The sequence below is a fragment of the Egretta garzetta genome, unplaced genomic scaffold, assembly GCF_000687185.1.
Source record: "Egretta garzetta isolate BGI_Z169 unplaced genomic scaffold, ASM68718v1 scaffold200, whole genome shotgun sequence".
Lineage (NCBI taxonomy): Eukaryota > Metazoa > Chordata > Aves > Pelecaniformes > Ardeidae > Egretta > Egretta garzetta.
The window spans coordinates 244,184-256,072 of NW_009258379.1; positions in this window are offsets into that span (position 1 = coordinate 244,184).

Genomic DNA, 11,889 nt, shown 5'->3' on the forward strand with positions numbered 1-11,889 from the left:
CCCGGCTGGCAACTAAGCACCACGCAGCCGCTCGCTCACTCCCCCTCCCCTCCCCCCTGCCCCCCTCAGTGGGATGGGGGAGAGAATCGTAGAAAAGAAGTGGGTTGAGGTAGAGACAGTTTAATAAGAGAGAAAAATAATAATAGTAATAATGAGACTTATAAGAGAATATACAGAATATATATAAAACAAGTGATGCACAATGCAATTGCTCACCACCCGCTGACCGATGCCCAGCCCGTCCTGAGCAGCAATCACGCCCCCCGAGCCGCGATCACACAGCCCGAGCTGCGATCACTCTGCCCGTGACCGACCAACCAACCAACCCCCCCGAGCATGACGTTCTATGGTCTGGAATAGCCCTTTGGTCAGTTTGGGTTGGCTGTCCTGGCTGTTCCCCCTCCCAGCTTGTTATGCACCTGGCCGAGCAGGAGAAGCTCAAAAAGTCCTTGAGTAGTCTGAGCACTACTGAGCAACAACTAAAAACATCGGTGTGTTATCAACATTCTTGTAGTACTAAATCCAAAACACAGCACTATGCTAGCTACTAGGAAGAAAATTAACTCTATCCCAGCCAAAACCAGGACAGCTGTAAATCATCAAAGCCTCCCTCCCCGTTTTGTTTTTTTTTCACATTTAAACCTTAATGACTCATGTTGACTCCAAAAACAAAAAGGAGAGGGAGAGAATGAAGTGTGACCGAAGCCTGGGGAGGCTGAAGGAGACGTTAGCAATCGGGGTGACCAGCACCATCTGTGTGAGGCATTGGAGCGGCCATTTTAGAAAAGCGCTGAGCAGCCTGGGAAGGGGCAGTGTGAAGGAGGAGGGCACCCGTGCTGCCATGGCCGGCGGCCCTGCTGGCGTGGGCCGCCCCAGGTGGCTGCTGCCCTCAGTGGGGTGCGAGGAGCCAGGGCTCTCCCTGCGCCACCCGCTCCAGGCCCTGAGGAGGACATGGTGGGCTCGCTCCCACCCAGGCCCGCGGGCCTCACCGGCATCCCTCAGCACGGGTGGCTGCTAAAACTGGGTTGGGCCGTCCCGTCCTCTCTTTAAATAAAAAAATTAAAATCGGGAAAACCAGATCTGTCACATCATCTTTCAGCTGTTGGTACAGCCAGGAAATAGAATTTTATTTACAGTGAGCCGGCTCTTAGCCTCAGGAGTAAAATATTTATCACTCTTCAGCAGTAATAGTTAGCAATGAGCCATCATTTCATCCTGCAGTGCTGTTTCCAGTTACTTACAGCTTTCTCAGAAGTGACCTTTAGGGCTGAATATCTCATGCATGTGTCAGCTCAGAAGTGAATATGAGAAGTCTAATAAAAATCAATTTGGGTGTTCTTAAGTTATCTTAATGTGGAAAAAATTGTGTTTTTTCCAGCTAAATAATTTTTCAAATGCCTATTTTATGCTTGGTTACAAAATAACTTTCTTTTAACCTTCCAACTTTGCAAAAAGTGCCACAATGAATGATATTTTTCTCTTTATTTGTGGAAATTTGATTTTGAAATAACAGTCAAAAATGTTTGAGGATAGCCTGTGCAGGACATTATTTTATTTTCATTTTTTTCCTTCATCTTCCACTACTGTTCATAAAAACAGCTCCTCCAAGAAGCGCTGGGTAATTCCGCACATTATTTTCTGTATGCATCATTGGTCAAACCAATAGTCATACTTGTGCTTAATACCACCCTTTGCAAGCCACGCCCAGTGATTCACATGCTATCAGATTTTGTTCAAAATTTATGGGGTTTTAGAGTATATTTGCTATTGTGCCTCCAAATATCTATGTTATGGCTGTGTTGGGCTACCTGCATTGCCGTGTGTTGTTAGGAAACACATAAAAGCGTGCCATGAATCATGCTTTTGAAGCAAAGTGCACGACAATAACCTCGTCAACTCAATGAGTGTTACACGGCAGACAAATACCTAAACATATTTGTATCCATAAAGTCTTAAATGACTTCAATTTATCCTGGCTTTTTTTTTTAAGCAAACAGCTTCATTGAATAGATGCTTATGTTGGTTTGGTTTACAAACCATCTGGATAATTTGTTCCGTGCTCCAATGCTTATGAAGGCCCTGGGCAGTTCACCAATCTTTGGATCCCCAGCCAACGGATGGCGGGGGGGTGAAGATGTTCAGGAATACTCAGCTGGGACTCTGTAGTTGCTTCATGCCTTTCTCATCAGCTACGAGAAAATTGATTGAATCTAGGCTTTTTTGTAGGGGTGAGATTATGAGCCAGGTTTTTCTCCCTTTTGCTGCAGCTAAGGAAATGATTAATCAAAAATGTTGTGTGGTATTGATAGCTCTAATGCTTCATTCTTGAGAACTGAAGTTCTGGAACTGCCCATCAACTTTTAGGCGGCAGTATTAAGATCACCTCTTAAGGTGATTTTTTTAACTTGGTTTCATGCTAAATTATGTGTCATGTCTATAATACAAAGCAGCCCACATGCATATTTCTCTCTGCCAAGAAGAAAACCCGTTGGTCCTTCTATATTTCTACTTCAGCAATTTTGAAACCTTTCTCTTTATCCCAGCTAACAACTTTTCATTACATTTTAATATTTGTGATACAGAAGAATCTTTGCTTTCTGCTTTCGGCCAGTTATCACCAGCTTAGGAATCACTTTTTCAGTACTTGGGACCTTCCAAACTGTTAGCAACCTTGGATACGGCGCTCCCATCAGCAAGAGAACTGAAGGAGATTAAGTGGCTGCTGAAAGAATTGACAAAACAAGAAAACTATCCAAAGTGCAGTTGATTTTTTTTTTATTTGGGGGGGGGACAGTGACTGCAGAGTTTTTCTAAATGAAATTTCAAGCGTCTCTGCTCTTTCATGCTCCTTGAGGAGGCAGGAGAACCGAAAACTAATTGGGGGAAGTATTTTTACATGACAGAAGGCTTTGGAACTATTTGTGGCGAAGTACCAACCCAAGTGAGTTAAGCCAAGCGTTGACAACAACGTTCAGCTCCTGTGGCACCCTTTAGATTTATCCCATCAGCAGCCTATCACCACACCTCGGCGTCAGCAGCCTCTCTATCCCATAGTCCAGGCTCAGGGCCTTGCTCGGTGAGTTGGAGTGTGGTTACTTACCTCCTACAGCTGCAGATACCTGTTGGTGCGTGCCAGCTTTTTCAGATACAGCAACGGTAATCAAGCCACATTAATTCTCTTGATGGATTAATTTACTTCATTGACAGGAGCTTTCTCCTTCATGAGATGATAAGCAGCCACACACACACCAACTTGCTAAGTGCTATAAATGCAGACAGAAGGGCAACTCATTATTAATAAAATGACCTAGCTTAATTAGTTCAATGGAGCTGAGGGAGCATTAGCTTTAGTTGTTGAGGTCTTGGAGAACATGTATAAAATAGATTGGAGGGCACAGACTCATACTTGTCTAATTCCATACAGAGCTTTCTGCATATCCATTTCCTAATCAGGTCTAAACAGCAGGACGAGCTGCTTCCTTTGTAAAAAAAAAAGATCATTAATTTTCCTCTCTAAAATAGCAGCATCAGCGTCCTTTGCCTTCAGACATAAAGGAAATCTTTTGTCTGTCTTTTTATTGAACTAGTTGAGGTTCTGAATTGCAAATTTTGACGTCTCTTGGTTTCAAAATATCATAGAATCATAGAATGTTTTGGGTTGGAAGGGACCCCTAAAGGTCATCTAGTCCAACCCCCAAATGTGTGCATTTGTATATTCAGCAGTGCATGCTGAAAGGTGCTGAGATACTAGCACTTACGCTACTGCTTTATATGCTGAAATGCTCTATGTTTAAACACATGAAAACATGGGCAAAGCAGAATTACTAATGTTTCTGTCACGATCCTGAAACGTTCCTTATCAATTCATGGGAAACTTCCATTTGAGGAAAAGAACACGGTAAATATCCCTTACTAGTACAGTGTCAGCTGTAAATGTCGGATATTTAGTGAAGCGACTGTAACAAAGAAGGGAGATAGATAAGCTGGTTTATTACCTTTAGAAGGTAGCACCCCATGAGCATTCTAATTCATATTAATTCATTCATATTCATAACTTTGATGTGATTAGGAAATCCACGTTTTGAAAACTGTTCTAAAACTTCAAAAGATCAGAATACTGCCTTTTGATTTTCAGCATATAAATAGGGTGGGGAAAAATGCAGCTGCCGCCTGAAATTCACTGTAACTTAAGCCAACATTGCCAACCCTGAATTGCAAAAAAAAAAAAAAAAAAATTCAATACTCCAAAATCCAATACATAATGCAGAGGCCTTTCTTCAACATCCTCAAAGATGGAAAATCCCCAGTGTTCCACCAGTCACCACCTTCTCTTCAAGTTATTTCCATGGCTTGGGGCTGACTGTGAGCCCGGGAACAACACATTTCTTTGCAGACCCATAGCAAGCCCCACATCAAGCAGAGACTGAGCAGCAGTGTCCTCTGGTTAGCAGCCGAGGCACAAACTCTTAGGTGTAAAGCCCAGTAAGGTGGGATGAGATGAGTACACAGGTAGGAGGGAAGAACAAGGGAATGCATGTGAGGACAGCAGAGGGGAGAACGGAGACGCCTCAGTGGGTCTGAGAGAAATGGAGCCACCAAGCCAGACACCTCTGAACGGATGAGACCCTGCGATGTGAAAGCCTGATCTCATGGAAGTCAGTGGCAACTTTGCCAGGACTATGCTGGGGCTGGGATCACATCTCCTGACAGACCGAACTGAGCTCATACCTTGCTGTCTGCTGGATGAGACCCGCGGGCCTCACACAAAATTGCTTCACATTATTTCCCTTAAAAACAACACAACAATAAAAACTTGGGAGCGTGGTTTTTCTTTCACCGTGACAGACCCTGACAATTTATTCTATTTATTATACTGTAAGTATGCCCCACAAACTTTGTATCTTATGCACACTTATGCCCTACTTATTTAGGCCAAGTAAAGTTCAAAACTGGGTCTGGCTGGTTTGAGGGCAATACGAGAATGAGGAATAGTCACCCTGCCTCTAGTGGTTTTAGAAACCATGGGCGACGTTTTGGCATTTTGGGGCTTATCCAGAAGGACACTCAGCATTGCATCCACAGCAGCAAGTCCAGTATATAACTTCACGCTGGGCTATCTGTTCGCTTCAGTCAAGCTGGACCAGAGTTTAAGTACTTTGCTTGACTGGGGCCTCATAGGCCACACTTTGAGCAACCAAGCTTCAAAAGGGAGGGGAAAAAAAGCCCCAATCCAAGGAAACCACACTTCATATATACTGGTTAAGTAGCAATTTCAGGTGGCAGAAAAGACTGAGAACTGTTTCTAGGTCATTTGTTTATCTCGCAGGGCAGCAAAGGATGCAATATATTCTTCTGTCAGTTCTCCCAAAGGATGACTGAGTGCCTTTCGTAGGCAGGACATTGCGAACATTTAGCAATATTATCCTATCATCATTTCTGTTTGAGCAGGTCAGTAAGGACAACAGTCAGTAGCAGATACGGTATGAACTCATAAGGGAGAACTATTTACAGATGAAAAGGTCTGTCATTTGTGTTTCCAGAGAAAAGAGAAATTTAGCCAGACAACAGCAAAATTCTCAACATTTTAGTTTTGTAAAATCAAAGTGCTTGTTGCAGAGCCTTCACATTTAGAAGTTGAGTTCTGGCCTTAAATACATACCTCCTCCATCGGTGGGCTCTAACTCACTCCTGGATAACATCTGCTGAATTTCAGAATTTGTTTTTTCAAGATTCTTGAGACTAACACCTCAAGGGGTAAGAGAGCCACAGAGTTGGTTATGACACCACGAACTGAAGGAGAAATAGGAGCACCCTCTGCTGTTATTTTAGGTTATTACTTTAAAGGTTGCTGTATTGATCCCAGTAGTGTTGTATTGTTTGGTTCATAATTTTTAATTGATGTTAGAAAGACTGTGACTGCCTTGTGATTTATTTCTATTTTATTGTTTTGTAAATGACTGGAATATTCCGCAATCCAGTTTAGTCTATCTTCTGGGATCTAAATATAACTAAAATTTTAAATCTATGCCAGCTGCTTATATAAGATAAGATTCACCTTTTAAGTTACACCTTCTCTTCAATAAGTGTGGGTTTTCTCCCACGCACACTGAATTTCAACATACATTTTCTAAGACCCTGACTGACAAGGCCAAGAGTCAGCCAGCGTTAATCTTCACTTCTGTAATTCAGACAGCTAACGTTGGAAAGCTGCACCATACGAGTTTATTTTATATCTCCCTTTTCCCTGTGCAGACACAGCCAGTTCTTAACACTGCTCTCCCAAAGAGATATTTGTGGATTGACCAGAGAGGCCTGAAGGGATTTAATTCCAGGATTAGGGACTGAAGTACAATTTACATTACATTAGATGAATATACACTCCCTCTTTCTCTAAATCCTGTTTCCCTTTTGGGATAGATGTATGTTTGTGCTTCTGGAGTAAATAAGTTATAAAAGAAAAGTAAAGTAAAATTGCATATACAGTGACTATTTATGCATTTACGGAGATGGGCTTTTTTTGCTATAGAACTGATCGGATCGATCCCAATTTGTTTTTAATTCACTTACTTGCATGAACAGAGTGGAATACATTGGATTTATATTATTGTGATCGACATGAAAGTATCAGTGTCTCCAGACCGTGGGATACTGAGAAGGGAGCTCTGGACCAATACCAGGAAAATCGTTTTCTTTAGAAACTTTATGTGGTGTATTGAGCCAAAAATGGATCAAGTCTTCCTGTATATTTAATGCCTCTTTCATTAAATAGATTTCAGAGTTCAATTTCAGGTTTTCCAACTATTGCTTTTTCTTTCCAGAGGAAATTTGGTATTCTGTCCACTTTTTTCTTTTTTTTTTTTAATGTTCAGTATCAACATTTTAAACTGAAGTGCTAGGAAAGATTCTTCCGTGTTCATTAAAAGAGGCTGTTCTGCTGGTAGTGCTTTTAAAACATTGGGTATCAGTACTCATTTGTGATATTAAGTAGAGAAGCGCAAATTAAATACTGATCATATACATGAAATAACAGAATTGCTTTATGTATATAAACAGCGTTGCTTTTGCTGCATGTTGTTGTTGCCCAGATTTATTACCATGTGGCAAAGCAACAAAAGCAATGGGAATCAACAGGACAGCACTGACCAGGTTCTCAGTGGGCATCGGCTGGTGCATAGAAATCACTGGAGCTGCATACACATCCATTAGCAAGTGCCTGGCCTGGCATTCCTTGTGGAAGACACAGGCCCGATGCTAAGGTTCATATGATTGGCTCAGTTCAGTGTCTATGTTCACCTGTGAAAAAAAATATCCTCGGACACTGAACAAAATGGCATCGGCTCTACAGTTGTATTTACTATGCATCATTACCTGCAGGCGATGTAGCCAAAAGAACTTGTACCCTGTCTCCAGACAGATCCCAATTTGGGGCTGTCTTTAGTTGCCACTTTACCACCTCAGCCTCACTTCACAAGTGAATTGATGCCCTCTCCCGCTGTTCTATGTTTTCTTGTTCTCCAGTCCTGGCTGACCACGGAAAAATGAAATGCACATTGGCAGGTCACAGCCTCGGTCCTCCCATCCCCTCCTCAACACTCACAAGGGCCATAAGGCTTCCAAGGCCACTTCCATCTAACCATGCTTACATGCTTCATTATAACTATTTCTCTTAATGCTTTATTGCACTTACAGTTTTGGTGTATACACCCAGTTTAAGACAAAAATATTCTCCCTATTTGATAGGTGGCAATCTCTTTAGGCCAAGGGCCACCTTTCATAGCACATAAATCAAGGTTCTTGACTTGACGTACACTTCTGTGGCCTTCACAGAAGTTGCCGGTATTTTGCTACTGCTGACTGACATCTGGAATGTGGCCCTCATGCAATGGTCTAGGACATTGAGCAATGGTTCTTCTGATCTCTTGATGAAACCCAGTGCAGGGTGAGAAGACAACTGTGGTCTTTCCTTCAATATAAACAGTATTGGGGACCTTCTGGGATCTCAGGCAGTTTTACAGCATGCATTACCCCAAAGTGGCCAAGGACAAGCAAGCATCAGGCACCTAGGAGCACCAGATGAAGGAGCTGTAGCATCACGGCAAGCATATCTCAGGGAAGGACAAGAACCAGCTCTGCCTTGGCCTCCCTGCACTGCACCGTGGCCCTGTAGTAAGAGCAGCAGGGCCAGAGACCAGGAACAGCAAAGCAAAGTCTTACAGCAAAGAGATTCAGGGGAAATTTGGGGTTGGACTAGATGACCTCTAGGGGTCCCTTCCGACCCAAAACATTCTATGATTTAAATTTCTGTGCACGGTTCTCCACATTCTTAAAAAAAACCCACCTCTCCACAAAAGTCTGTTTTATCACACTTGCTTATGTCCACTAGGTGGTAGCAAAAAGGCATAATTGGGAGAGGAAGGGTTTCCAGTGCTCCCCTTTCCACCCGGGTGAACGCACCTATCCCCACCAGCGCACCCGGCTGTCTGCAGGGCAGACCTGGAGTCAGGCTGCTGGTGGTGGTGGGTAGGTGGGGGGGAGACCCCGAGGAGCTTCAGTTGTATAGATCCTGGATTAGGAGCTTGCTAAAGAGTAAATGCTTCTCAAACTTCAGGAAGGTGCGAAGGCGGCAAATCGCAGCAAATAAACGCTTTGCTTTTTCGGAACTACAAAACAAAGAGAAGGGAATGCTTGGGGAGTCTCTCATTGAAAGCATCCCCAAAACCTGCAGAGGAATGCTCTGGTGCCCTGTTCCTCCAGCGATGCTGTCTCACACACAAGTTGTCAAACACACGGAGGTTTCCATGTTCAGCTCATTCCTTCAGGGCATGCTACATACGGTAAGGCCATCCCGAGGGAAAGCGCTAGAGGCCAAAGAGAGGAGCAAGGTAAAGGCAGTTCATGGTACTCTGGTGGCATTATTACTTCATTTAAAAATACCTAAAATTAATAAATTAATTGAACTACCTGTTGGGATGAAGATTCAGGCACAAGCTTAAAGACACAAGCATTCATCTCCTCCTGCTCCACGTCTGTAACACTGCTAGCACTAGCGCTTAGTAAAAAACCATGAAACTTCTGATCTCGTAGAAGTTTTCCTTTTCCATACAGGGACAAATGCAGTATTTTTTAAATGGAAGATGAGGTTATTCTTGGTGAAAATAAAAGAGCAAAAGAATAGCCTCGAAATAACAGGGGAAAAGAAAGAAAATAAACCAAGAAAGATCTCTCATTCAAATCTCAGCGCTGCTTGATTCAGGGCAAGCACCTGACTTCCATGGGCAGCTTTACCAGAGACCGTGACCTCTAAATTAGAGTGACTGGGTCACCTCCTGGGACACGATGAGTCCATCTCTACCCAGCCTCTGCGTATTTGCAGGTCTCTCTCAGCATGTTAATCTGAATTACCACACTACAGGAAACATCTTCTGCTGAAACATTCTTGCAATATATTTAAATTACAAAAAAAAAAAAAAAAAAAAAAAAAGGGTCTTTTATTTGGAAAATTGCTCGAGGAACTCCTGACCATCTCTGTTCAGTGGAGCAAGAAGGCCATAATTTCAGAAGACAAAAAAAGCAAAGCTCAGCAAAGAATTTCCTGACCTCCTCTTGTGCCCATACAACATCCCAGCTGCTGCTGGAGCCTGGTAGAAAGGGTGACAGGACGCCTACGCCGTCATTTGGCACCAACCAAGTAGCACTGGGAAGGATGCAGCTTGCTTCTCTTTGCCAGCTCCTCAGCGTTTAAGCTGCAGCAGCTCAGCCTTCTTGAGAGAAATCCTCACCAGGCTGCAGTTTAGGTGAGATCTTGTTGTTCTACAACAGAAAAGCAGAGAAGGAAAAACCCAAGCAGAACAAATCCAGTAACTCTCTACTGGAAGTGAATTGTTTCAAGAGCAAAAATTCAGAAAATGTCCCAAGTCAAACAGGATCAACTATATTAGGTTTTACTTCGTGCATTCCCGCAGGTTTGAGTCACAGGCAAGGTAATCAATAAGCCCCATTTTTCCTGAGCCTAGAGGTAGTACTTTCACAGGGATAAACTGTTCAGCAGTTTCTGCAGTATATTAATCACAAGCAAGCCTTTCCTGAATGTCAGGCAGTCCTGCACTTCTGCTATTTATCTTCTTTTTTTTTTTTTTTTTTAAAGGCAATATTAAAAACACAATAAAAAATCCATGGTTTATTTGACCATTACTTAACTTCGTATCCTTTCCACAAGACAAGTTTGCCTCGGAACCCAATCCCTGTGGCACCTCCATTTCCTCATATAAATTATTATTTGTCACAGTTCCTGCATTTAAGTTATAACCCAGTCTTGCTCCATTTTTAGATTTCACCGTAAAAAGAATGCTTTAAATCAAGGTGACTACATTTCTGTTACTATGGTGGACTTCACAAAGGCTTTTCCTGATGTCAAATCTTCTCTAGCCTCTCGACAAATACCATTGCGTTTGCAGATGAAAGTTTTCCCACTAACAGGATATGTAGCCTTTCACCTCTAAGATGCTGTTTTGAATCCTGCCCTTCTCATTTGCCAAACAGGAGTCAAAGAGCAGCAGTTTAGATTACAAGAGTTAAAGGATCTTGATCTAATTACCAGGGGAAAGACGTTAACAAAGCATAGAAGGAGTCCACTTGGCCCCTTTCTTTTGAGACTGGCCTTGATAACCAAAGAGCTATTATTAATCAGAAACTAAAGTTAGACCAGCTCAGCTGTGAAATAAAGTGGACATTTTTGGTAAGCAGTACAATGAAGTAGTTTACAGATTTAGCAGACATTGGATTAGGTCAGGGAGAGGATATCCAGTGACCAGAAGCCTGTACTGCCTGAGTCGTGCTAACAGAAGCTTTAATACCTTTGCTTGACCTCCTGCCAGCAAGAAGGGGCTAGTGACTGCAGCATCCCCTTCTCACTAATTGTTTGCCTCTGTGCTGATGCCTTAGTAGCGCTTTCTCCAGATCACAGTTGGAGTACAAGCAAAAGAAAAGGTACCCTTTTTGCATGCCTGAAGCATAGCTATCCTGTGGTTAACCAGAGTATTCTGTTACCGTGTTCTTCATGGATGACGGTCCAGGAGCAGGAGTAGTAATAAACTCTCTTGCCCTGTGCAATTTCATTAACCTTGTTCAATTTGTGACTATGCAACCTCAGGTGTCACCTCATTTTCTCCCATCAGATGCACAAGTTAGTCATGCACAGCTTTATTTATAAAGGTAAAATAACCTTGTTTAGCTGAGTCCCAGAACTTTTGGGTAAGCACAGAGCCTCAACAAATGGGGATGCTGGTCCTGAGTGTAAAAACCCAGTATTTTCTGAGCACACCATGCTGCCTGAGTAAGAGCAAGCAAACATCCTAAACAAAGGGGCAACCATAAGGAAAGCAAGTGGAAGGAGGACATCAATTAGTTAAATCCAAAGCCTTTGCATGCACGCACAAAAAATAAACAAACCCCAAACTGAAACCCATACACGCCATGCCTGGAGGCAGGGGGGAGAGCGCTGCTCTTTGGGTATGACCCATACCATGCCGCGGCAATACACATGCTGCAGTTGGCTTTTGCCAGTCCTCCTGGCACCGCTTGCCATCTTTACCTTTTCGGGGGACTAAGGGAGGATGCCAGGTGCCCCGGGAGCCCTCCGCTGAGCCATTTTACTATTCTGTCAGCTGCAGCGGGCAGACTTTGTTTTCAGGAATTTTCCTTTTTTTTTTTTGCTCTACAAAAAGGTGGGTTTGGTTCTGGCAGTTTTTTCCCCTTTTCTTCCTGGTGAATGCTGAGGTGAAGAAACCACTCCGTTTCCCAGCACTGTCTCGCTCATCCCTGAACAACTTCCCCTTGGCTTAAGCAGTCTCTCACAGACCTTTTGTTCCTGCCATAATGATCAAAGTCTCA